The following is a 25,281-nucleotide window of genomic DNA, read 5'->3' on the forward strand; positions in this document are numbered from 1 at the left end:
ATGGTGAGCTCAAAACCAGGAGATGGTCCCTCCCAGGCTCCTGAGCCCTAAGCCAAATGTTCCGTTGGCTTCCAAGAGGTCTTTCCAGGAGGCAAACACACAGCGACTGGGGAAACCTGAGTCATACCTGCAAATCAGCATGCCATGCAGATGGAAACTGTGCCATTTGGACCCGCAGAAGGAATGCAGAGCAGAAGTTATGAATTCCCAGCTGTTCCAAACCCAACGAACCCCACATTCAAAGCCCCCCTGCCTGCAACTGCTGTGTTTCAGATGCAACCCAAATCACACCCTACTCTTGGCCCCTGGAAGGTCGCATCTGCTGGCTGATCTTTAGGGCCATGCCCCTAGACCCACGCCTTAATTCTAGTTTGGGGTCTGTTAGGTTTATTCCCATACGCCTGACTCCAAAGCACAGGGATCAGGTACCATTGAGCAATGTTAGGCAGTAGCCTGCCACACAGAACTAAAATATGCCATTTGGGACTCCAGAAAGTTTTGCGAGAAGAAACCTAAGTGAACACCTGACCTAAGCCCAGCGAATCTCCACTTTCAGCGGAACTCTAGGCCCTCATCCGTGACACTGGCACTCTCCTCAGCCCCCAGGTCAGTTTGTTTAGAGCCGGTCAATCGGGCTTTCCATCCTTCCCTCCATGACAGTAATCATAGGTTGGATTCTGAGTAGTCCACTCCCAGAGGTCTGCCTCCAAAGATACGGAGATGAAGAAGCCTGAGTCATACCTAAGGCCTCAGTATGCCACCCAAAGCGAAACCGTTTTATTTGGGACTCCAGAAAGGAGGTCGAGGGGGAGAAATCCTAATTACTTCTGTACTTGATTCCCTCGATCCCCTGCATTCACTGGCTCATGGGCACAAACCCACTGCTTCACACTCACCCCAACCCATGCCATCAATCCCCGCCCCCACTGTGGAAATTCTGGACACATCCACCCTATTGGAACTCTCATTCTCCTATGCCTTACCCCTAACCCTAGATTTGGTGTGAGAGGTCCATTCTGAAAAGGCTGGAGTGGGAGACATGGATCCTGAGGGCGGACCTGTGGCCCCCCTCCAAGGCCGGGCATCATCCTTGCCTCACAGGGGATCCATGAAAGTGTTCTATCAGATGACTGATGGGGCTCCCTCCTGAAGAACTCAGACACAGAAAGACAATTACAGATGCTCACATGTACATACAACATGGGGAGAGAAATTACTGAATGCATAGATACGGAGAATAGATTTGTGGGTGCCTGATTCAGAGGAGGATGGGAAGGGTGAAGGTGGTCAAAGATACAGGATTGTGTGTTAAAATCCAACAGCCATGGAATGTTCTGTGCAGCATGGAGACTAAAGTGAACCCCGCAGGATGGGGTACAGGTTCCCCAGCTCTTGAAAGTACAGTACTCCTAGGAAACCTTTCAGAGCAGAAAGGGTATAAAGAAGGAATGACCATTAATTAATATGGAAAAATTAGTGACCATGCTCAGACTCCTAAATTTACTTATTGTTGGCATTTCTCAGGACCCAGGACACAATTCCTAATGGATGCCGAAAATAAATGGAGAGAAAGCACAGCAGATGCTCACAAACAGAATTCAAAGCGCTGGTGGCTGGACACGGAGAGCGGTTTACAGGAAGGAGCTGGTTACGGTGCACGCTGCATCTGTCGTGCTTCTCCCCAAACAGATGCTGAATGCAAAGCTCACCGTTCAACTCTTTTCATAAGGAACATCCTCTTCAGGTTTCTTCCCATTAGTGAAACCAGGTGATAACGGAGATCTTTCCAAAAAGCCAAGTGTCTTCCCATGAACTTTTAAAAAATGGGGAATATTTATACTTCACCGTTGCTGAGGGAGGAGATGTGAAAGCTTCTCCTGGAAACAAACCTCAGCAGATCCACCCAGAAAGGCATCTTCCTCAGCATGCCGAACGCGGACTACCTCCTACCCCCAGATACCTTCTCCTTCCCCTCGCTCAGGACAACCCACAACAGCTGGGAGTTACCCCAGTTCCTCCTTTCTCCCATCCTCAATATCTAAGCTGTCGGCAAATTCTGTGAGCTCCATCTTCAAGACGTACCCACCGTAGGACTCACCACTCCTTTCAAGGCCGCCTGTCTGGACCACACTGGAGCCCATCTCTTGCCTGAGTTCCTGGAAAAGAGTCATCATTGACCTCCCTTGCCCAACCTCAACCCTCTGTCATCTGTTCTCAACCCTGCAGCCAGGATGACCCAGTGAAACAGGGTCCCATGGGGTCACAGCCCTGCTAGGGCTTTCTGTCACACTCTGTCACCTTGATGATGCAAGTCCTAAGCTGTCGCCTGTGGTCACAGGGCCATCTTGTAGCTCATGGATGCACCTGGTATGCTCCTTCCCTGGGGCCTTTGCACATGCTTTCCATTCTGTTTAGAATGCTCTTCATGTGATATCACTGACCTTCCCTAGATCTTGACTCAAGCATCACCCTCCTAGTGAAGTACCACCTGACCCCTATGTGAATACCAAACACCACCCCCACCTTCCCTTCAGCACCCCAGTCCTGTCTCCTCCTTTATATTTCCATAGCACTTATTATAATCTCCAGTTCATCTTGGCAGGGAAGAAACTGAGGCATCAACTGATGGCTTCATCACCTACTGCTCCCAATTTCCCGGTCCAAAGTCCAGGGGAAAAGGTGCCCCAGGACTCTTACACAGCCAGGATGCCCGGGACGAGGGGGTCCATCCACCTCCTGCACCCTGAACACCATCAGGTAAGGGAGCCATATGAGGAATTCACCTGTACACGAAACCTGAAACCAGAAACCTTCCTCGATGACAGGTGAGCACACACATTTACTCCTCTTCCCTGAGGTGCTCATCCAAGAAACCTGAGCAGAGATGCTGCCCAGAGCCCAAATATCCCTCTGGCCAAAATCCTGGGAAACAGACATCTGATCTCAGCACCCTGCCAGGCTTGGATCGGCTCAGTGAGTCCTAAGACCCAGAGACTTCTTTCCACTCCAGCTCAATCCTTCTCACAGAGAAGCAAACTCCAGCCTCACAAACATGCTCATCATTAGCTCTGGAATTCCCTGTGTTGTGTCTACACTGGCCCACACAGTGGTCCCATGCAGAACACTCCACAAATGTCCTAGGTTTACAAGCCACTTTCAAGCTGCCCTTAGAAAGGCAGAAACTGGCCCAATTAGGCAGACCAGCCAAGTGATTTGATGTGCTGCAAACTCGGACAACATCCTCCCTGAACACCAATGCTTCCGAGTCCAAGTGTCCAAACTTCGCTCACTGGGCACTGAGAACCATGTAAGCATGAACACTGCTCTTTCGATTCACTGACCTCCCAGGCCTTCCAATCAGAACCAAGCTCCAGTCACCACTCTATTTTCCCTTCAGAGAGAGAGGTCAAATGATGGAATAAAACACTCCCTGTGTACAGCACACTTTTATCCACATAGAATTCCTTGGTCTTTCTCATTCGGGCAGCCCTACAAGACCCACACCAATGAGAGATACCACAAGTTCAATCATCACGTATATATTTGACCTTGTGTTCTTTCTTTTGATAATTTTATTTCAAAGTCAATGTCTCTCTTGCTTCTTAAAATAATAATAATTAATAATTAATAATCATGATAATGATGATGATGATATGGTCACCTAAGGATTTGGATCTCCATTGCCAGATGGCATGGCTCTTGTCCAGATAAGGATGAAGACAAAACCTCAGCCCATAAAGCAAAGCCCACAACCTCAGGGATCCCGACACGCCTCATGGGTGAAGAGTTCCGATGCTACATGGACTTGTCTGAGTCCAAACGATACAGGCAAACTCCAGCATTCATTCTGTTTTCTTCATTAATTCCCCAGCTCAAGTCGCAAGTGACTCACCGGGTCAAGCTTCCAGAGCCCTGGATGGGTCTCCAGGTAAGCACCCCCACCCCGGGGGGGGGGGACATGAACACCAACAAAGGATTCTTTTAATATTTCACAAGACTGTTTTCCCATTCTTTAATTAAACTGGGAAATAAAAACGCACAGATAGCCCCTTCTACTAGCCGGTCCGATTCACTTCACTGGTCGATATAACAGCAGGAAATAAAAGAGTTACGGATTTTCTGAGGACCCATCATGTCCATCACTTCAGGTTTGAAACTTCACACACATGCAAGGAAAGAAGCTCCAGCAAACATCTCGGCCTGGCAACTCTGACTGCCTGAATTGGAGTGACAGGGACAAACGATGATTCTGTGTGTGCTGGCTGAGGCTGGTGGCCCTGAAGAAGGGACTCGGCCAGCTCTCCACCTGTGCCTCAACTGTCCTCAGCCAGGAACCAGCTCACAGCCCTCACCTGTCACAACGTTCACATGGGAGACCACAGCCACCCCAGGAGCGCGCCCTGCCCATACCCTGCTGCAGAATGCACTCAGCTCTCCTCTGGGACCCGTCACCTCTACCCAGACCTGGAACCCCCATCTGCTGCAAAGCTCCAGGATTCCCCCTCCTTTCCCAAAATTACACTGGCCCAAGGCTTTCCTGAGAAAGGGAGAAGGCTACCTAATGAATGGTTCACACCTTCTTTCCCTTTCTTTCATATTTATCTCCACTTACCTTCCTACCTGTGCAAACTGTTAAGTGATGTATGCATGGAACATGAACGTGTTCTGAGATCGCAATCTTTCATTGCAGCCTTCTCAGGCCTCCTTATGCAAGAAAATACCATATCCCTAGGACAGGGAGTTTTAAAATTATTATTTATAGAATAATAGAGCCCAAATCACCTCGTTTTTAGTTGCTCTTCAATAGGCAGAACAGTTTCTGTGTAAAGACTTTCCACAGATATGACCTTCCATCAATTTCTTTATTTTCTTTTTTAAATTTTTTTTATTATGTTATGTTAGTCACCATACACTACATCCTTAGTTTTTGATGTAGTGTTCCATGATTCATTGTTTGCATACAACACCCAGGGCTCCATGCAATATGTGCCCTCCTTAATACCCATCACCGGCCTATCCCAACCCCCCACCAAACCCCTCTGAAGCCCTCAGTTTGTTTCCCAGAGTCCATAGTCTGTCGTGCTTCATTCCCCCTTCTGTTTACCCCACCCTTCATTCTTCCCTTCCTTCTCCTACTGAGCTCCCTGCTATTTCTCCTGTTCCATAAATGAGTGAATCCGTATCAAAATTGCCTTTCTCTGCTTGACTTATTTCACCTTCCAGCAATCTCATAAGGAGGAAACAGAAACTCTGTGGGATAACCTGACTCACCCAGCGTCAAGCAAGTAGTTCCAGAACTCAGCCCAGGGCTCCCGTCACCAGGCCCCTTGAAGCCACCAGCATGACTCTATCCAAAGGAATTCCCAAAGACTCTCCTTCTGACTGCACCACCAAAGAAATGACAGAGAGAATATGGCACCTCAAAATATTGAGTTGATACATCTAGTAAAGCTAGATAGTCAAGCTTAACTTTTAAACAGGAAAAGGCTGCTTTGAATAATTTTGAATTTTCCCTCGACCCTCATTGTAATTCTTGGGATGAAAAGACTAATCAGTAATGAAACATCACCTTTGACAAATGACAAGACATCATCCATATCTGTATCTGACGACAAAAAGCCATCTAACCCTAAATGGTGGCCACTCACCCATATCGTAGGCCCAACTGAATAAACACTGTTAGATGTATATCTTAAAAATACACAAAGAGTAAATCTAACCTTCCCTTTCTAATGAAAGAGTGTTTCTAGGAAACAGCTGTTCAAAATACATTCATAAGCAGTCAATGAACAGAGAAAATGCGATCCCCTGCAAAGTGCTCTAAGCTCAGAAACTAAGTACCTCCTTCACCAAATTCAGAACACTGACAACTATTACTTAAGTTTTACTTCATGGCTCAACTAGAGAAAAGAGAAAAGCCCAGGAGATAATGGGTTAATGAGAGGTGTTACCTCCAGTCCTGACGTGGATATGACATTTCTCCAAATGGACCTGCCGCTTTCTCTGAATGCTGGTGTCCTGTGTCAAGCTGCCTCACTGACTCAGATACAGACGTTCAAAACCTCGGGTCTCATGGAGCCAGAGAAGAGAAGTGTTGTTAGGTGGGGAGAAGGCGGCTCCTCGGACCTAAAGCCAGCATGCCTGCTGCAGTTTCTGGGAGAAGGGGAAACACAGACTTGTCTTTTAGTAGTAATTATCTTCCAGCCCATTGCCACCATTCCCAGGGAACAAGCAGCACAATGCTGAAGTTGGGTAACGGCTCTGGGGTTTCCTAGTGCCACACATGTGCCTGAAGGAACAGGGAACACCCTGCTGAACTTGGGGAACTGCTCAATGTCCATTACCTGCACTGTGTCGGGGTACAGGGGCACCACACTGAAGTTGGGGACCGTGCGGTCCTTACTCTCGCTCTTGCTGGGGAACAAGTGAAACCCTGGAATGTCTGCGACCAATACCACAAAAGCTCTGCTGAGCAGGTGCCCTGGAGTCCATGGGTTTGCTATGTAAGGCCAGTTGACAGAGAGTAGGCAGAAGAGACTATCAAGGGAAAAAGAAAACTCAACTGAGTCTCCAAATGAACTCCCTCCACATGCCCTTCCAGAACCCCACCTCTCACCCGGGGTGCCCCTACTCCCAGACCATGCCCCACACAGGCACACAGCATGCATTCACTCAGCCAGGAACTCCACACGTTGAATCTCTCAGAGCTCCCCTTCCCTGGTTCCCAGTCTGCATCCTAGGTCTGCTCTGGGTTTGCCCACAGAGACGTAGCTCCACCCCCATGGGGTGACTGGTTTGGGAGTGTGCGGTTTCCAGCCCCTTGAATGCGGGGCAACGAGCCCCATGACTCACAACTCTGGGAGTGCAAGGGGTCCAAGACCTGCCTCCTTGGCTCAATGCCCAGCGCAGGCATGACTGTGATCACGGGCAGGGCCCCAAGCACGCGCGCGCACGCGCGCGCACACACACACACACACACACACACACACACACATACACTGCCCCTTCCGCGGACCCCTCTAGCTGCAGAACACCCTCAGAGCCCTGCCCCTTCCCTTCTGCACCAACCCTTCCTACAGGTGTGTGCCTGGATTCTGGCTAGGTCAGCTGCTCTCAGACTGTTCCAGCTTTGGGCTTTAGTAAATGGCAATGCTTTCATGCATGTCCAAGGCAATTTTAAGCCCCAAAAGGAATGCTCCAAGCGGGAATAGCTTTGCCTTCTTGTCTCACCCATGGAGTGGATAGTGCTTCTCAGACCTTCAAAGCATCCTTCTAGGATGAGCCCATTTGTGCTGGAATCTATATACACATGCTTGGTTCTGCAGGGTAGGGGCCAGGAGGAACAGCCGGCCTTCTGTGCTGTCACGGTTGTGAACCAGGAACATTTATTTTTCACTTGAAAAGAAAACATAGTGTTATTGTCAACACTAAAGGAAGGAACATTTTAAAACATTTTAGAGAGAAATGAAGAGAGTTTTATTCAAACCCAAATCAGGTCAGATGCCTGGGAGACACAGTCTTCACAAAGAAGAGAGTGCTCCAGGGAAGGAACATTTAGGGCAGGGTTATATATTTGTTCTGTTTTGTGTTAGGTACAGTTACCCATCACGATGAGGCAGAAGATTCCAGAAAGTGACAGACTTTTCTTATCTTTTCAGTATGTACAAGTCGGTATGACTTTAATCTTACGGGGGACAGAGAGGTTCTTTTGTGTTCTCACCTTGATGTTGGCAAGGGCATTTTTTTGTTCTCTTTTTTCTTTTTGAAACAGATGGACAATATGTGCTGGGGGCAGAAATAGGGCCCATGCTTTGAGGGTTTGCCTGGTCATTTTGAGCTGCGTGAAATGATAAAGGAGGGTTTCCCTAGGAGGTCAAGATCAGGGTCCACAGATGGTATGAGATAAAAATTACTCTTATCCTTATCACCACTACCAAATGGAGGAGCTTGAGATGAAAGCACCTTTCCCATAGCTCAGAGACATCAAAAGGACCCCTACAGAAGGTTACCTGCTCCATGGTCAACACAGGTAACAGAGGCGTTCACAGTCTCTGGACTCCTCCCTTGTCCTGCCCAAATCTCTGAAGCATAGAGATCATTTACAGTCAGAATTTTAGACATCTTAGAGATGTCTGGCACCATTCCCTTGGACTACAGAATACAACAGAATAGCTCACTGTCACAATACGAAAGTGCCCCTGGATACACTAAGTTCTTTCTCCACAACTTTTGCCTCATGGAAATCGTAATCCTAACATAGAAACACTGCGATAGTTGGGAAGTAAATAATCAGAGGTAAGGGAATATTTTAGCAATCTTTAGGGGCATTGTCTCACTCTGTAGAAGAGGCTGAGTGTTTTCAAATAGTCTTTCCGACCTTTCCACCAAGAGCTTCCATCAATTAAAAAAGGATAGTTCTTTCAGGCACTTTAATATCAGAAAAATAGTATAGTATCTCTATTCTAAGGGATCTTTAAGTCTCTTACTCAAAGGTCCTCCACTGAGATAATTATCTTCATGGTCATGATGGGCAGAGGTGAAAAGGCAGCCGAATTCGCTCCATTTGGCCACACAACAAGAAAATCCTAATACTTCCTAGGTTTCCAGATCAACAAGACCAGAGGTAAGAGCGAAATGGTACCCTGTATGGAAGAACAAGGGTTTTGGAGTCAGTTTGGAGATCCCACTTAGGTTTCTGACACTAAAATCCTCTGTAATTCATATAATCTCTGAGCCCTTGTCTATCCATCTAGGAAATGGGACTCATTCTGTATACACCCTAGTTGAGAAGTTTAAGAGGGAGAATGCTACACAGAGCCACTATGCAATCTCCCAAGAGCAGGTGCTCAGGAGCCATAATTACCATTGGGTCTATTTCTTTTCCAGAGAAAAGAACACATGGTGAAACCGTTTTTTGAAAAGATGACTCACAAGATGATTTTTAAACCTTAAGGAAGGTCAAGAAGCTGCTATTGTGTCGTAATTCTCTCAGAAATCATGTTGATAGACTGGTGGGGACAATAGCACCATCATCACTAGGAGAGGGGAGCTCCCATCTCCATATGGCTATGTTGACTCCCTTAACTCAATGCCACCAAGAAGGAAAGCTGGAGGGAGGTGGTGGTGGGCCCAGGCCAAGGCTGCCAGGTGTGGCTGGCACATGCAGAACTCTGATAGGAAGCTTAACTCCTGTCTACGTTAGGATAGTCAGTGTTCTTCAGAGACAAAGGGCCATTGTGTGTGAGCCCTGATGTAGAAAAGGTGGCAAATATCCACTGCGATCCCCTCTCTGACCCTTAAGATAAGCAGCAAAGTTACATTGAATTTTTAAACATAGAGGGACTGCCTGGTCTTCTTTTGATGAGGACTAGGGCTCTATTCCTTGGAGGCCTAAGAATAGAATCTAGTTATTTTCAGTATTTTAAAATGTAGACATGATTCATGGTCCAACATATCATCTGTTTGGGTAAATAGTCTATGACCGCTGGAAAATAATGTATTCTGCACTTATTATCGAATGTTCCATAGACGTCAATTAGGTCACATTTGTGACCGAGTTTTGTCTGCTCTATCAAATATTAAGAAAGGCATATTAAAATTTCCAAACAAAATTTCCAAAGAAAAGGAGGAAAGCCATTAGAAAAGGTTGTGTGAACACGAAAAGAAAGTGCCATCAGTCAGTTCAGAGAACCAAGTTTGGGTAGAGAGACGGCAACGTTGATCAGTGAAGAGAGCAGGGTTTCCCATTACATGTGTTGAACCTTAAGGGAACTGCCATAGATGTGAAAGAGCACCATCTAGAGACAACATTCCAAATCATATCTACGTTCAGGAGGATGGATGTATGTTCCAAAAGTGTGTATGAAAACGTAAGGAACATGCTGTATGCTCAGGTAAGGACACCCTTGGGAAAAGATCTTCCAATTCACATCTTCTGTAATGAAGAAGAAGTACTTGCAGAAGTGCAAGTGAAAGCAGAAGGAGAGGTCCTATCTAAGTAGTTGTGAGAACCAACTCAGTGTTGATAGAAGGCAACATCAAACCAACATCAGGACCGATGAACACACCCAAGTTTTCCAAAAAGTGTGATGAACCTTAAGGAAAGGGCAATTTTCACAAATCTCAGTCAGAACACCGAATAGACACCATTGTCCAAGTCAAGTCTTCTCTTAGGAAGGTGGCAAGTTTTTCAAAAGTGTCCATGAATGCATAAGTAAGGTGTCACCTGCTTTACGCTAGGAGAGAACACTCTATATAAAAGCATCTTGCACCTCACATCTGGTGTCATGGATTGGGAGCATTGTGCAAAATGGGGTCTGCAAGCATCAAGATAATGCCCTTCGTTTAACTACTTAAGAACACTACACAGAAAGCATCTCTCAACTCACATCTGTCATGAGGAGGAAAGCCGTTTGAAAAGGTTTTGTGAAAAGGAAAAGAAAGTGCCATTATTTAATTCAGCGAACCAAGTTTGTGCAGAGAGACAGCAACATCGATTAGTGAAGGCACCAGTGTTTCCCAGTATGTGTGTTGAACATTAATTAAACTGCCATAGACGTAACTCTCAGTAAGAAGAGGGTATGGAAAGGGTCCTCCGAATCCTAACGTCTGTCACGATGATGGATGCATGTTTCCGAGTGGGAATGAAAGCATAAGGAAAGGGCCATTAACCAGTCTTTAAGAAAGAACAATGTGGCAGGATACAAAATCAATGCTCAGAAATCAGTTGCATTTCTATAAACAAATAATGCGACTGAAGAAAGAGAATTTAGGGAATCCATCCCATTTGCAAGAGCACCAAAAACCATACGTTACCTTTGCATTAAGTTAACCGAGACTTAAAGGATCTGTATTCTAAAACTACAAATCACTCTTGAAAGACATTGAGGAAGACAAGATGGAATAATATTCCATGCTCATGGATCAGAAGAACTAACATAGTTAAAATGTCCATGCTATCCAGAGCAATCTACACATTCAATACTATCCTGATCAAAATACCGATGACATTTTTCAAAGAACTGGAACAAATAGTCCTTAAATTTGTATGGAACCAGAAAAGGCCCCAAATCTCCAAGGAACTGTTGATAAGGAAAAACAAAGCTGAGGGTATCATAATGCCGGATTTCGAGCTGTACTACAAAGCTGTAATCACAAAGACAGCATGTACAAGAACAGACACATAGACCAATGGAACAGAATAGAGAACCCAGAAATGGACCTTCAGCTCTTTGGGCAACTAATCTTTGATAAAGCAGGAAAAAACATCCGGTGGAAAAAGAGTCTCTTCAATAAATGGTGCTGGGAAAATTGGACAGCTACATGCAAAAGAATGAAACATGACCACTCACTCACACCATACACAAAAATAAACTCCAAATGGATGAAAGACCTCGAAGTGAGACAGGAATCCATCAAAATCCTAGAGGAGAACATAGGCAGCAATCTATACGAGATCGGCCAAAATAAACTTTTTCATGACACATATCCAAAGGCAAGAAAGACAGAAGATAAAACGAATTTGTGGGGCTTCATCAAGACAAAAAGCTTCTGCACTGCCAAGGAAACAGTAAAAAAAACTAAGCACCAGCCCACGGAATGGGAGAATTTATTTGTAAATGACACTATAGATAAAAGACTGGTATTCAAGGTCTACAAAGAACTCCTCAAACTCAATACACAAGAAAAAAATAAGCAAATTATAATATGGGCAGAAAATGTGAACAGACACTTTTCCAATGAAGATGTACAAATGGCTAACAGACACATGAAAAAATGTTCAAAATCATTAGCCATCAGGGAAATTCAAATCAAAACCACACTGAGATAATACCTTATGCCAGTTAGAATGGCAAAAATTGACAAGGCAAGAAACAACAATTGTTGGAGAGGATGTGGAGAAAGGGGATCCCTCCCACACTGTTGGTGGGAATGCAAGTTGGTATAGCCACTCTGGAAAACAGTGTGGAGGTCCCTTATAAAGTTAAAAAGTGAGCTACCCTATGATCCAGCCATTGCACTACTGGGTATTTACCTCAAAGATACAGACGTGGTGAAGAGAAGGGCCATATGCACCCCAATGTTCATAGCAGCAATGTCCACAATAGCTAAATCGTGGAAGGAACCGACATGCCCTTCAAGAGATGACTGGAGTAAGAAGTTGTGGTCCATATATACAATGGCATATTACTCAGGTAACAGAAAGAACGAGTTCTCAACATTTGCTGCAACATGGACGGCACTGGAGGAGATAATGCTAAGTGAAATAAGTCAAGCAGAGAAAGACAATTATCATATGATTTCTCTCATCTATGGAACATAAGACCTCGGAAGATCGGTAGGGGAAGAAAGGGATAAAGAAAGGGGGTAATCAGAAGGGGGAATGAAGCATGAGAGACCATGGACTCTGAGAAACAAACTGAGGGCTTCAGAGAGGATTGCGGTGGGGGATTGGGATAGACTGGTGATGGGTAGTAAGGAGGGCACGTATTGCATGGTGCCTTGGGTGTCATACGCAACTAATGAATCATCGAACTTTACATTGGAAACCCGGGATGTACTGTATGGTGACTAACATAATATTAAAAAAAAAACTTAAAAAAAAATTGTATCAAAGCCATCTTTCAACTCACGTCTACGTGAGTGCCGGACTCACCCTGCCTCCCCACCGACATCGGGCCCGCTGGTGCGTCGCTGGTCATTCAGGGTGGGAGAACAGGCAGAGCCCTCAAGACTCCGGTGAATTTTGAAGGCCATCTGCGCCAAAACACTGGGGCCCACGCTGGAGCTTGCCAGCACCCTCACCTCGGCCCGCCCCTCCGCTCTGCGCTCTCCGCACAGCTGGCGGATCGGGCCTGCCAGCCTCCTGGGGGCTAACTCTAACCCTAGGTCGGCCCCAGAGGGGCCCCTCCGAAGGGGCCTGCTGCCACAACGCCAGGGATTGGGGACCCCCGAGCCACAGCACCGGCCTCACCCTGCTGCACCTCTGGCACACGAGCCGCTAGGGGTACCACCGTTCATTCAGGGCGGGAGAACGGGCAAGGCTCACCATGCCCACGGCGACTTTCAAAGGCCCCCGGCACCAAAACGCTGGGGCTCACGCTCCGGTTTGCCAGCGCGTTCACCTGGGCCTGTGCTCCACTCGGCGCACAGCCGGCGGTTCGGGCCTGCCAGCCTCCTGGGGGCTAACCCTGACCCTAGGTTGGCCCCCGAGAGGCCCCTCCCAAGGGGCCTGGCACCACAATGCCAGGGATTGGGGACCCCAGAGCCCCAGCGCGGGACTCACCCTGCTGCCCCTCCGCCACTAGGGGCGCCGCCGGTCATTCAGGGCGGGAGAAAGGGCAGGGCCCTCCGAGCCGCCCCCGACCTTCGAAGGCACCCGCACAAACAAGCTTGGGCTATTGCTCAGGCTCGCCAGCGCCCTCACCTCGGCCCAACACTCCGGGAGCCGCACAGCCGCGGATCGGGCCTGCTGGCCTCCTGGAGGCTAACCCTAACCCTAGGCTGGCCCCAGAGGGACCCATCCCAAGGAGCCTGGTGCTGCAACGCTGGGGATTGGGGACCCTCGAGCCTCACACCGGACTAACCCTGCCGCCGTGCCACCACCCGGGCCGCTAGGTGTGCCGCCGGTCATTCAGGGTGGGAGAAGGGGCAGGGCCCTCTGAGCCCCCAGTTAACTTTGAAGGCCCCCCGCGCCAAATCGCGGGGGCCCACGCTCCCGCTCACCAGAGCCTTTACTTCAGCCCATCCCTCCGCTCGCCATCTAGCCGGCGTATCGGGCCTGCCGGCCTCCTGGGAGCTAACCCTAACCCAAGATCGGCCCAAGAGGGGCCACTCCCAAGGGGTCTGGCGCAGGAATGCTGGGGATTGTGGACCTCTGAGCCACAGCGCCGGACTCACCCTGCCGCACTGCCGCCACCCGGGCCGCTAGGGGCACTGCTGGTCATTCAGGGCGGGAGAACGGGCAGGGCCCTAGGAGCCCCCAGCGACCTTCGGAGGACCCCCGCGCCAAAACGATGGGGCCCATGCTCCCGCTAACCTGCGCCCTCACTTCGGCCTGCCCTCCGCTCGCTGCACAGCTGGTGAATCGGGGCTGCCGGCCTCCTGGGGGCTAACCCTAACCCTAGGTCGGCCCCCGAGGGGCCCCTCCCAAAGAGACTGCCGCCGAACGCCGGGGATTGGGGACCCCCGAGTCGCAATGATGGACTCACCCTTGCACCCCGCCGACACCCGGGCCACTAGGGCACCGCCGATCATTCAGGGCGGGAGAACAGGCAGGGCCCTCCCTGCCCCGGTAACCTTCGAAGGCCCCCAGCACCAAAAAGCTGGGGCCCACTCTCCCGCTCGCCAGAGCCCTGATCTTCGACTGTGCCTCCGCTCGCCCCAGACGGCGGATCGTGCCTGCCGGCCTCCAGGGGCTAAACTTTACCCTAGGTCGGCCCCGGAGGGGCCCCTCCCAAGGGGCCTGGCGCTGCAACGCTGGGGATTGGGGACCCCCGAGCCCCAGCGCCGGACTCATCCTGCCACCCCGCCGTCACCCGGGCCGCTAGGGGCGCTGCTGATCATTCATGGCGGGAGAACTGGCAGGGCCCTCCGAGGCCCGGCGACCTTTTAAGGCCCCCCGCCAAACGCTTGGGCCTATGCTTCCCTCGCCAGCGCCCTCACATCGGCTTGCCCCTCCGCTTGTGGAACAGCAGAGGGATTGGGCCTGCCGGCCTCCTGGGGGCTAAGCCTGACCCTAGGTCGGCCCCCAAGGGGCCCTTCCCAAGTGGCTTGGCGCCAAACGCAGGGGATTGGGGACCCCTGAGCTGCAGCGCCGGACTCACCCTGCCGCCAAGCCGACACCGGGCCTGCTGGGGCGTCGCCGGTCATTCACGGTGGGAGATCCGGCAGGGCCCTCAAGACTTCGGCGTCTTTCGAATGCCATCCGCGCCAAAACGCTGGGGCCGATGCTCACGCTCGACAGCGCCCTCAACTCGGCCCGCCTCTCCGCTCACCGCACAGCCGGCGGATCGGGACTTCCGGCCTCCTGGGGGCTAACTCTAACCCTAGGTCGGCCCCAGAGGGTTCCCTCCAAGGGGCCTGGCGCCGCAACGCTGGGGATTGGGGATCCCCAAACCATAACGCCGGACTCACCCTGCTGCCCCACTGCCACCCGGGCTGCTAGGGGTGCCGTCAGTCATTCAGGTCAGGAGAACGGGCAGGGCCCTCCGAGCCCCCAGTGACCTTCGAAGGCCCCCGGAGCCAAAACGCTGGGGCCCACGCTCCTGCTCTCCAGCGACCTCACCTCGGCCCACCCCTCCACTCGCCGCACAGCCGGCGGATTGAGCCTGCCGCCTCCTGGAGGGTAACCCTAACCCTAGGTTTTCCCCCCGAGGGGCCCATCCTAGGGGCCTGGCGCCACAACGCCTGGGATTCGGGATTCCGGAGCCACAGCGCCGGACTCACCATGCCGCCCCACCGCCACCTGGGCCCCTAGGGGCGCCGCCGGTCATTCAGGGCAGGAGAACGGGTAAGGCCCAACTAGGCCCTGGAGACCTTCCAAGGCCCCCCCGTGCCAAAACGCTGGGTACTACACTCCCGCTCGCCAGCGCTCTCACCTCAGCCCACCCCTCCGCTCACCACACAGCGGCAGATCGGGCCTGCTGGCTTCCTGGGTGCTAACACATACCCTAGGTCAGTCCCTGAGGGTCCACACCCAAGGGGCGTGGCCCCGCAAGGCCCGGGATGGGGACCCCTGAGCCCCAGCAATGTACTCAACCTGCCGCTCCGCCACCACCCAGGCCACTTGGGGCGCCGCCGGTCATTTAGGGTGGGGGAACGGGCAGGGCCCTCCGAGCCCCCGGCGACGTTCGTAGGTCCCCCGCGCCAAAACGCTGAGGCCCACGCTCCCGCTCTCCAGCGCCCTCACCTCGGCCCCCCCCCCCCCTCTAGCCGCACAGCCGGCGGATCCAGCCTGCCAGGCTCCTCGGGGATAACCCTAACCCTAGGTGGGCCCCAGAGTGGCCTCTCCCAAGAGGCCTGGTGCCGCAACGCCAGGGATTGAGGACCCGCAAGCCGCAGCGCCGGGCTCACCCTGCCGCCCCGCCGCCACGCGGGCCGCTAGGGGCGCCGCCGGTCATTCAGGGCGGGATAACCGGTAGGGCCCTCTGAGCCCCTGGTGAAATACGAAGGCCCCCCACGCCAAAATGCTGGATACCACACTACCGTTCGACTGCGCCCTACCACGGTCCATCCCTCCGCTCACCGCACAGCCGGCGGATCGGGTCTGCCGGCCTCCTGGGGGCTAACCTAACCTTAGGACAGTCCCCGAGGGGCCCCTCCCAAAGGGCCTGGTGCTGCAACGCTGGGGATTGGGGACCCCCGAGCCCCAGCGCCGGACTGACCCTGCCACCCCGCCGCCACCCGGGGCGCTAGGGGCGTCGCCGGTCCTTCATGGCGGGAGAACGGGCAGGGCCCTCCGAGGCCCCTGTGACCTTCGAAGGCCCCCCAAGCCAAAATGTTGGGGCCCACGCTCCCACTCGCCAGCGACCTCATGTTGGCTCACCCCTCCATTCGCCGCAGTGCCGGTGGATTGAGCCTGCCGGCCTCCTGGGGGCTAACCCTAACCCTAGGTTGGCCCCCAAGGGGCCCCTCCCAAAGGGACTGCCGCGGAACGCCAGGGATTGGGGACCCCCGAGTTGCAACGCTGGACTCACCCTTCCACCCCGCCAACACTGGGCCGCTAGGGCACCACCGATCATTCAGGGTGGGAGAACAGGCAGGGCCCTCCCTGCCCCGGTGACCTTCGAAGGCCCCCAGCGCCAAAACGCTGGGGCCCACTCTCCTGCTCGTCAGCTCCCTGATCTTCGACCGCGCCTCCGCTCGCCACAGACGGCAGATCGTGCCTGCCAGCCTCCAGGGGCTTTTACCTTAGGTCGGCCCCGCAAGGGCCCCTCCCAAGGGGCCTGGAGCCACAACGCCTGGCATTGGGGACCCCTGAGCCTCAGCGCCAGATTCACCCTGCTGCCTCGCCGCCACTCAGGCCGCTAGGGGCGCCTCCAGTCATTCAGGGCGGGAGGAGGGGCAGGGCCCTCCGAGCCCCCAGCGACATTTGAAGGCCTCCCACGCCAAAACGCTTGGGCCCACACTCCCTCTCGCCAGCGCCCTCACCTTGGCCCGCCCCTCCGCTTGCTGTACAGCCGGCAGATCAGGCCTGCCGACCTCCTGGGGGCTAACCCTAACCGTAGGTCGGCCCCCGAGGCGTCCCTCCCAAGGGACCTGGCGCCACAACGCCGGGGATTGGGGACGACCGAGCCCCAGCGTCGGACTCACCCTGCAGCCCCGCCGCCACTCAGGCCGCTAGGGGTGCTGCCTTTCATTCAGGGCGGGAGAACAGGCAGGGCCCTCCGAGGCCCCGGTGATCTTCGAAGGGCCGTTGTGCCAAAACGCCAGGGCCCACGCTTTCGCTCGCCAGCGCCTTAACCTCGGCCCGCCCCTCCGCTCGTGGCCTAGCCGGAGTATTGAGCCTGATGGCCTCCTGGGAGCTAACTCTAACCCTTGGTCGGCCCCCGAGGGGCCCCTCCCAAGGGGCCTGGCACCGAACTCAGGGGATTGGAGACCCCCGAGCTGCAGCGCCGGAATCACCCTGCCGCCAAGCCCACACCGGGCCCGCTGGGGCGTCGCCGGTCATTCAGGGTTGGTAAACGGGCAGGGCCCTCGAGACTCTGGCGACTTTCGAAGATCATCCGCACCAAAACGCTGGGTCCCAAGCTCGCGCTCACCAGCGCCCTCAACTCGGCCCGCCCCTCCGCTCACCGCAGAGTCGGTGGATCTGGCCTACCGGCCTCCTGGGGGTAACTCTAACCCTACGTTGGCCCCAGAGGGGCCCATCTGAAGGGGCCTGCCACCACAACGCCGGGGATTGGGGACCCCCAAGCCTCAGCACCGGAATTACCCTGCCGCCCCGCCACCCCCCAGGCTGCTAGGGCTGCCGTCATTCATTCAGGGTGGGAAAATGGGCAGGGCCCTCCGAGCCCTCGGTGACCTTCGATAGCAGCCGCGCTAAAACGCTGGGGCCCACGCTCCTGCTCGCCAGAGCCCTCACCTCGGCCCGCCCCTCCGCTCCCCGCACAGCAGCGGATCGGGCCTGCCAGCCTCCTGGGGGCTAACCCTAACCCTAGATCGGCCCACGAGGGGCCCCTCCCAAGGGGCCTGGCGCCACAACGCCGGGGATTGGGGACCACCGAGTCGCAACGCTGGACTCACTCTTATGCCCCGCCGACACCCGGGCCCCTAGGGTGCCGCTGATCGTTCAGGGCGGGAGAATGGGCAGGGCCCTCTGAGCCCTCGGCGACTTTCGATAGCAGCCTGTGCCAAAACACTGGGGCCCACGCTCCTGCTCGCCAGCGCCCTCACCTCGGCCCGCCCATCCGCTCGCCGCACAGCAGCGGATCGGGCCTGCCGGCCTTCTGGGGGCTAACCCTAACCCTAGGTCAGCCCCCGAGGGGCCCCTCCCAAAGGGCCTGCGCCATAAAGCCGGGGATTGGCGACCCCCGTGCCCCAGCACCAGACTCACCCTGCCGCCCTGCTGCCACCTGGGCCGCTAGGGGCTCCGCCAGTCATTCAGGGCAGAGGAACAGGCAGGGCCCTCCAAGACCCTGGCAAACTCTGAATGCCCCTGAGTCAAAATGCTTTGGCCCATGCTCCCACTCGCCAGCGCCCTCACCTCGGCCCACCCCTCCGCTCACTGCACAGCTGGCGGATCGGGCCTGTCAGCCTCCTGGGGGCAATCCCTAACCCTAGTTCGGCCCCCGAGGGGCCCCTCTCAAGGAGACTGGCGCTGAACGCTGGGGATTGGGGACCCCCGAGCCTCAGCACCGAACTCACCCTGCTGCCCCGCTGGCACCCGAGCCGCTAGGGGTACCGCCATTCATTCAGGGTGGGAGAACGGGCAGGGCCCTCCGAGCCACCGTGACCTTCGAAGGCCCCCCACGCCAAAACACTGAGACCCACGCTCCCATCGCCAGCGCCCTCACCTCAGCCTTTCCCACCGCTCACCGCAGAGCCGGCAGATCAGGCCTGCTGGCCTCCTGGGGTCTAACCCTAACCCTAACTCTAAACCTAAACCCTAACCTTAACCCTAACCCTAACCCCTAAACCTAACCCTACCCTCAAACCTACACCTTCCCCTAAACCTACCCATAACCCGTACCCTAACCCTAACTCGTACCCTAACCCTTACCCTAACCCTAAACCGTACCCTAACCTGTACCCTAACCCGTATTCTAACCCTAACACATACCCTATCCTGTACCCTAACCCTAACACGTACCCTAATCCATACCCTAACCCTAACCCAAACCCATACCCTAACACTATCCCTAAACCGTACCCTAACTCGTACCCTAACCCTAAACCCTAAACCCTGAACCTAACCCGTACCCTAACCCTAACCCGTACACTAACCTGTAGCCTAACACTACCCGTATACTAACCCTAACCCTAAACCCTAACCCTAACAAGTACCCTGCCTTAACACTAACCCGCAGCCTATCCCGTACCTTAACCCTTACCCTAACCCGTACCCTATCCCTAACCCGGACCCTAACCCATACCCTAACCCGAACCCTAACCCTAACTAGTAACTTAACCTGTACCCTAACCCATACCCTAACCCTAAACTGAACCCTAAACCTAACCCATTCCCTAAACCGTACCCTAACCCTAACCTAAACCTAACCCGTGTCCTAACCCATACCCTAAACCACACCCAAACCCAAACCCGTACCCTATCCCTAACACAAAACATAACCCTAACGATAACCCATACCCTAACCCTAACCCATACCCTAATCCATACCCTAACCCTAACCCGTACCCTAACCCTAATCCTAAACCGTAACCTAACCCGTACCGTAACCCTAACCCATACCCTAACCTTAACCCATATCCTAACCCTAACCTGCACCCTAAACCGTACCCTAACCCGTCCCTAAACTGTACCCTAACGCGTACCCTAACCTGTACCCTAACCCTAACCCATACCCTAACCCGTACCCTAACCCGTACACTAAACCCAAACCCTAAACCCTAACCCGTACCCTAAACCCTAATCCGTACCCTAACCCATAACCCCTAACCTGTAACCCCTAAAGCCAACCCTAACCCGTAACCTCACCTTACCCTAACCCTAACCCCTACCCTCACCCGAACACTAACCGTAACCCGTACACTAACCCTAACCCGTACCCTAATCTGTACCCTAACCCCGGGGATTGGGTACACCTGAGCCCCACCATGGGACTCAGCCTGCCACCTCTCAGGAAACCATGCCCCTTGGGGCGCCGCAGAGCATCCCGTGCAGGAGAACTAGTAGGGCCCCCCTGAGCCCCCAGCGATCCTCGGCGGCCCCCTACACCCCAACTCTGAGGCCCACGCTCATCCCGCCCCGCGCCTTCCCTTCAGCCTGCCACCAAGCTCGTCGCAGAGCCTGCAGATCAGTCCTGCCCGGTTCCTGGGGCCTAGTCCTGACCCTAGGTCGGCTAGGGAGGGCCCCTCCCCCAGGGCCCGGTGCCGCAGCCCCGGGGACTGGGGACACCTGAGCCCCACTGCAGGACAAAGCCTGCCACCCCGCAGGAAACCGTGCCCCTTGGGAGGCTGTAGAGCATTCAGGGTGGGAGAACCGGGAGGGCCCCCAGAGCCCCCGGAGAACTTCAGCGATCCCTAAGCCCCAACCTTGATGCCCATGCTCACCCCACCCCGTACCCTCACCTCAACCCGTGGCAGAGCTCACCACATAGCGGGCAGATCTGGCCGGCGGGGTTCCTGGGCCCCAACCCTAACCCTAGTTCATCTGTGGAGGGGCCCCTCCCCAGAAGCCTGGAGCCGCAGCCGCGGGGATTCGGGACACCTGAGCCCCACCGCAGGACTCAGTCTGCCACCCTGCAGGAAACCATGCCCCTTGGGAGTCCATAGAGCATTCAGGGCGGGAGAACCAGGAGGGCCCCCCTGAGCCCCCAGTGAACTTTGGCGGCCTCCCGCACCCCAACCCTGAGGCCCACGCTCACCCTCCCCACACCCTCACCTCAGCCCGTGTAGCTCACCATACAGCCAGCAGATTGGGCCTGCGGGGCTCCTGGGGCCTAACCCTAACCCTAGGTCAGCCGCGGGTTTGGTGGCCTCCCCAGGAGCCTTACACTGCAGCCCCGGGGAATTGGGATACCTGTGCCCCGCCTCAGGACTCAGCTTGCCGGTCCACAGGAAACCGTGCCCCTTGGGGTGCTACAGAGCATACAGGGCACGAGAACTTGGGGAGGCCCCCGGAGCCCGTCCCCACCTTTGGCAACCCCCGTGCCCCAACCCTGAGGCCCATGCTCACCCTCCCCCATGGCCTCATCTCAGCCCTCCACGGAGCTTGCCGCACAGCTTGCTAGATTGGCCCTGCCGGGCCCCTGGACCCTAATCCTTACCCTAGTTTGGCCACAGAGGGGCCCCTCCCCAGGATCCTGGCGCCCAACTCCGGGGGATTGGGGACACCCAAGCCCCACCGTAGGACTCAGCCTGCAGCCCACAGGAAACTGTACCGTTTTGGGGCACAATAGAGCATTCAGGGCAAGAGAACTGGGACACCCCCTCAGAGCCCCTGCTGGTGAACCCCGACCTTTGTGAGCCCTTCTGGATCAAACCCCAAGGCTCACACTCACCCGCCCTTGTGCCCTCATCTCAGTCGGCCTGGGAGTTCTCTGAGCACTGGGCAGTTCGCACCTGCTGTCTCTTGAGGCCTAACCTAACCCTGGGTCTTCTGCTGAGGGTCCCCTCCCCGTTTGCCTGCCTCCAAGGTACCAGGCATTGGGCTCACCTCTGCACGACTAGAGGACTCAGCCTGCCCCACTGCAGGAAACTGTCCGTTTGGGGCTGCAGAAAGGATTCATAGCAGGAAAATCGGAGGGCCCCCCTCAGCCCATCCCAGGGAACCCCCACTTTCAGAGATCTCCCCGGATCCAATTAGTAGCTTCACACTGACCTTTAAACTTGCTCTCCATGGAGATCTTTTGAAATTCTCCACAATTCCAACCGATGGCATCATCCAGCTTCAGTGCTTACCCAGCTTTATGTCTTGAGGTGGATTAAAATGGGAAGTCATTTCACTGATGACGATGTACTGGTGACCAAAAGATACAGGCATAAATGCTTCATATCACTTGGCTTCAGGGAAATGCAAATCTAAACCCCTATAGATGCCATATCACACGAGGCCGAATATCTAAAAATAAGAAGACATGAAACTATACATGTTGGAGAGGATGTGGAGAAACGGGAACCCTCTTACACCCCTGTGCGAATGCAGTCCGGTACAGCCACTCTGGAAAATGGTACGGAGTTTCCTCAAGACGTTATAAATAAAGCTACCCTATGTCCCAGCAATCGCACTACTGGGGATTTACCCCAAAGAGACAGAGGTAGTGAAGACGGGACACATGCACCCCAGTGTTCATAGCAGCAATATCCATAATAGACAAACTGTGGAAAGAGTGCAGATGACCATGGACAGATGAATGGATAAAGAAGATGTGGATCATATATATAATGGAATATTACTCAGCCATCAGAAAGGATGAATACTTACCATCACACCGACCTGGGTGGAGCTGGAGGGTATTATGCTGAGTGGAATAAGCCAATGAAAGAAAGACAATGATCATATGCTTTCACTCCTATGTGGAATATCAGAAACAGGGAAGAAGACCATAGAGAGGGAAAATAGAAAGGGAAGTCATCAGAGGGAGAAAACCCATGATAGACTCTTAACTATCGCAACAAACTGATGATTGCTGGAGGAGAAGTTGGGGGGGGTAACTGGGTGAGTGGCATTAAGGAGGTCACACGATACAATGAGCACTGGGTGTTCCACACGACTGGTAATTTATTGAAGACTACATCTGAAACTAATGATGTACTGTAAGTTGGCTAATTGAATTTAAATTAAAGAATAAAAGACCTCAAATAAACAATCCTAAACATTTGTATGGAACCACTAAAGATACTGAACAGCCAGTGCAATGTGGAAAAGAAAAACAAAGCTGGAGGACTCACAATTTCAGATTTCAGGTTATACTACAAAGCTGCAGTCATCCTAACAAGAGAGTACGGCACAAAAATAGACAGAGCGACCAAAGGAACAGGATACGAGTTCAGACAGAAACCCACAATTATGTGGTCCATGAATCTTCCACAAGGCAAGCAATGATATCAAAAGGGAAAAGGACAGTCTCTACAACAAATGGTGTTGAGAAAACTAGACAGCTACGCACAAAAGAATGAAATTAGACTGCTTTCTTACACAATACAGACAAACACAAAACAGTTTCAAGACCTCAATATGAGACCTAAATCCACAAAAATTCTACAGGAGGGAAGACAGTAACTTCTTGACATGGACCATACCAACGTTTTTCTAGACTGTCTCCTGAGGCAAAGGAAATGAAAGCAAAAATAAACTATTGGGAATAGAGCAAAATAAAAAGTTTCCACACGGCAGAAGAACAATGAAAACATAAAAATAATAAGACAACCTACTCAAAGGGAGATGTTTGCAAAGATCATATGCAATAAAAGGATAGTGTCCAAAACATATAGAACTGATACTACTCGACCCCCAAAAAACAAATAATTCAGTTAAAAAATAGGCAGAAGACATGAACAGACATTTCTCCAAAGAAGAAATACAAATGGCCAACAGTCCCATGAAAAGATGTTCACCATCACCCATCATCAGAAAAATGTAAATCCAAAGGACAATGAGGTATTACCTCACACCTGTCAGAATGGCTAACATCAAAAGCACAAGAAAGAGCAGGCGTTGGGAGGATGTGGATAAAGGAGAATCCTCGCGAACTGTGGGTGGGAATGCAAACTGTGGTGGCCACCGTGGAAAACAGTATAAAGGTTCCTCAAAAAATTAAATATAGAACTACCCTACGATCCAACAATCACACTACTGGTATTTGCCCAAAGACTATGAAAACAGCAACTTAAAAGGATACATGCACCACTATGTTTCTTGCACCATTATTTACAATATCACAATATGGAAGCAACCCAAGTGTCTGTAGAAAAATTGACAAATGAGATGATAGATGTGTGTATTCACACACACACACACACACACACACACACACACACACACACAATGGAGTATTACTAGGCTTGAAAACGAATGAAACCTTGCCATTTGCAGCCACATGGATGGAGCTAGAGAGTATTATCCTAACTGAAATCAGTCAGTCAGAGAAAGACAAATCCCATATGATGTCACTCTTATAGGGAACTTAAAAAACAAACAAAACTAAATAAAAGAGAAAAGGAGACACACCAAAATACAAACTCTTAACAAGAGAGAACAAACGGATGGTTACCAGAGAGGAGGTCGATAGAGGGATGAGTGAAATAGATGAAGCGGATTAAGAGGACACTTTTCTTGATGACCACTGAGTAATATATAGAATTACTGAATCACTCTCTTGTACACCTGAAACGAATGTAACACTGTATGTTAGCTCTACTGGAATTAAAATAAATTTTATAAAAAGATTTTTCTTTCAGGAACCTCTTTGAAAAAGCTTTTCCTCTGCAATGTGCATAAGCCCTACTTGGGAGGATTCACTCTACAATAATTATTCACTCTATGCCTCGAATTCAGATTTCACTGAGTTCTTACTGTGGATCCCAGCCCACGGGAGCCATGGTCCTTTTCTGTCCAGGCTCAGCACCTATGCATTCAAGATTGGAAGTAGAGACACATGTCACTTCACAGTCCAGAAAGCTATTATTGTTTCTGTTTCAGTGTGAGAGAGTCACAGACTTTGGGACAGGTTTCAGAGCAGGTTTATTATGGATCCTGGATCTCTACTTCAATGTTCATTACCTGGATCCATTTGGCTAATAGGTTCCCTGTGGATGGGCTTGCTTCCAAGCACATACATGGAAAATGCAAAGGGGTGGGCTTGGTGTGGGACAGGAAGAAGACCAAAAACAGACAAGGGTCTGACCCCTCCCCTGATCCAGCAACTGCTATGGGAGAGGGTTCGGGAGGTAGAATCCATGCGAAACTCCAAGGTCACCAGCTGAACACAGGAGGCATAGGTCAAGGGATCTGGAGATGCAGGGGTTGAAGGCTGCTCTGAGCTACCTCTGGGAGGAAGGGAGGGAAGGAATGAAAAGGAGACACTGCCTGCCCCTGGCCTATGCCAGCTGCCCATCGCTCCGACACGCATCAGTCTACACAGCTGACACACAGCCTGG

At 52.6% G+C, this 25,281-nt stretch overlaps 1 long non-coding RNA gene across 1 annotated transcript; it reads right to left on the bottom strand.

The window, feature by feature from the left end:
- Positions 1-6,102: 6,102 nt before the first annotated feature.
- Positions 6,103-22,232, bottom strand: LOC130542084 (uncharacterized). The gene is made up of 3 exons (XR_008956382.1): positions 22,004-22,232; positions 7,231-7,395; positions 6,103-6,153 (listed from the first exon to the last, which is right to left on the bottom strand). It is a non-coding gene; the product is annotated as an uncharacterized LOC130542084 (long non-coding RNA).
- Between the last annotated feature and the right edge of the window lie 3,049 nt (positions 22,233-25,281).

Source organism: Ursus arctos, unplaced genomic scaffold, assembly GCF_023065955.2.
Source record: "Ursus arctos isolate Adak ecotype North America unplaced genomic scaffold, UrsArc2.0 scaffold_3, whole genome shotgun sequence".
NCBI classification, from domain to species: domain Eukaryota; kingdom Metazoa; phylum Chordata; class Mammalia; order Carnivora; family Ursidae; genus Ursus; species Ursus arctos.